Raw genomic sequence first — 2,809 nt, 5'->3', positions numbered from 1 at the left:
TTAATAACTTAATTAAATTCTAATGACACCTACGTGAGGCTACTTAAAGAAGGGGTCTAGTTCCTCAGTAAGGTTGGGCAGCACATCATTTTGCTTACTCTACCTTGCAAGGATCTGTAAACCTAATTCTTACGCAACTGGGGTATTTGGAAAAATAGTCAGTACTCTCACACAGAGTCAAACACAGAGTCAAAGAAAGAGCATGGACGACTCTTTCTTGGGTGGACTACCATTATGGGTAGAGAGAGACATTTGCAGTGGCCCACCACTCGACCATATTTTTTGGAGTATGGCGAGATGTCCAAGTGACCTTGAATAAGATGGCTAGATATCCAAGTGGCCTTAAATAAGATTGGCCTAGGTAAGATGAGAGGTAGTGCAATATGTGTCTTCGTACAACCTGACCACCAAGCAAGGGATTGTTAACAAATGACAGAAAGGAGGTGCGGATATGTTATGCAATGCCCTTAACCTAGGTAAGATGAGAGGTAGTGCAATATGTGTCTTCGTACAACCTGACCACCAAGCAAGGGATTGTTAACAAATGACAGAAAGGAGGTGCGGATATGTTATGCAATGCCCTTAACCTACATGTCATTGGTGAGAAGTATTGATGAGAAGATAAAGAAAAAAAAGCAGGAGGTGGGAGTCACAAAGAACCACAGCCAAAAGGGCTTTGAGATCGACAACCTGAAGCTAGAATATGTGGTGAGTTTTACACCAGAGCTATACACCTCATCACAATCATGACGACACTAGTAGAATACGTGAGGCTACACGATGCCATAATGCATGGCTTCAATAATTGCCAAAAAAGAGAGCAAAGTATCCTAGATTTGAAAAACACACTGTCCGAAATAAGCATTTTGCCCGCCCTTCAAAAGAAACGGCTAAGTAAAGAGAAAGAAAGTCAAAAAGAAAAAGAAAAAGAAGAAACAACACAAGTGGCGCGCGACTCAAAGCAAAAGCAAAACTAGTTACCACTCCGCCGAAACTCCCTCGACATTCAATGTCATGGAGCGAATGGGGGGGCTGGCCAGTGTGCGGGCAGCGCCGCCCCTCCGCTGTAGTCTGGTTACATAGGTCAGTTAGAGTAGCCCCGTGGGAGTTGTCATCGCTCCGTTGTAGTCTAGTTGGTTAGGATACTCGGCTCTCACCCGAGCGACCCGGGTTCAAGTCCCGGCAACGGAAGAGTTGCTCCCGAGTGGCATCCTCCTCCTGCGACGGCCCTTTTGCTGGAGCTGGCGAGCGTTCTTGTCTTTTTTTATTTATTTAGCTAGCATGCATCTAGCAGCAGCGGAACGGTACTTGGACCCATCAACTGTATGTGTTTTATTAAACATCTTTCCCACCATATTTGCCAGGATACTCAATCTTATGCACGCGCACACACACAGTGTTCCCCAAATTACACAAATAGGGAAGTCCTTTATAGTTCCAGGACTTTACAATGGAGCTTTGCACTTCGAGTACCCCCTCAACAAAGAGACTCCGACCACCACTGATGGTAGTATATGAAGGTTTTGGTTTGCTTTTGGTGCTTTTCTTTGACTCCTTTAAAAGTGCTATTTGGACTGTAATTTTGGTGTGTAGACACCTTGGCATTTGGCTAACACACCATACACTTGAACCTTTCAACTCTTTCACTATAAAATGAAAAATGAGATGTGCTCTTTATATCTCTAGAGCATGTACATGATGATGCTTGTTTACAAGCGTGCATGTGTAAAATATTTTCCCACAAAGATGATGAGGATATCCCAAGGATTTTATAATCCTTCTTTTATCACAAAGTTGTAATACTACCCCAAAGGTTTAAAGACTAAAAACCACTAAGGTTTAAAAATAGAAACTTTGTTATGAATTTAAAAGGGGTTTTCCTCTTCTCTCAACAAGGAGATTTCGCTTTATTTCCGCACAAAAATTTTCAAATTCTCTTCTTACGTTGAGTAGCGCACCGCACGGGAGAAGAACCACCGTGATTATATTGGCAATGGCGCACTTGTTGGTGTGGAAGCAGCTCAACGAGCTCTCACAGTGAGCATATACTGTGACTCAGCCAACCACAAGCTTGGCTCACGCAAAGCAACAGGCCCTGATCTCCTCTTCAACAACTTGTTGGCCACCACCGTGATTATATTGGCAATGGCGCACTTGTTGGTGTGGAAGTAGCTCAACGAGCTCTCACAGTGAGCATATACTGTGACTCAGCCAACCACAAGCTTGGCTCACGCAAAGCAACAGGCCCTGATCTCCTCTTCAACAACTTGTTGGCCACCACCCAAGCTACTGCCTGGCTGTGCTCACCTCAAGTTATGGTTGCCTCCACTAAGCTGAGAAATAGAGCTCAATCACAAGGAGCTCTCTGTTGAGCTTATTTAGCTCAACTCAAACCTTGATCTGACCATGAGACTTACGGGTTCGGTTGGATCAATTTGGTTAGTGATGACCTTGACTACGTGTTAGAATAAAATATCCTGGAGGAATCGCCTATGTCTGCTGGGTAAGGGAAGTCTGCCCTATGCAAGAAGTGCTACTTTCACTGCTAGCACCCCTGAATTCGTTGCGCGGAGGGGGCAGGGATCTTTCGTAAGTGCACTTATGTTCTTCCTCATTTGCTTCCAAGATGAAAGGGCAACGAGGGGGAAGAGATAGAGAGAAAGAAAGAGAAAGAGAGAGGGAGAAGAAGAGAGAAAGAGAGAGATTGAGAGAAAATGGAATTTGATCATGGCTCACACATCAAAGACATTATGTTGACATTAATTAAGTAAGGATCATTTTAAAGCGGCGGCATACCATTTGCATTAGA

At 44.0% G+C, this 2,809-nt stretch overlaps 1 non-coding gene across 1 annotated transcript; it reads left to right on the top strand.

The window, feature by feature from the left end:
* Window positions 1–1,118: 1,118 nt before the first annotated feature.
* TRNAE-CUC (transfer RNA glutamic acid (anticodon CUC)) lies at window positions 1,119–1,191 on the top strand. The gene has a single exon. It is a non-coding gene; the product is annotated as a tRNA-Glu (tRNA).
* Window positions 1,192–2,809: the final 1,618 nt, after the last annotated feature.

This window comes from Cibotium barometz, chromosome 26, assembly GCF_041138505.1.
Source record: "Cibotium barometz isolate CiBa-2024 chromosome 26, ASM4113850v1, whole genome shotgun sequence".
Classification (NCBI taxonomy): Eukaryota; Viridiplantae; Streptophyta; class Polypodiopsida; order Cyatheales; family Cibotiaceae; genus Cibotium; species Cibotium barometz.
Note: the sequence above shows the minus strand (reverse complement) of the source record. Positions and strands in the feature narration are given on the sequence as shown.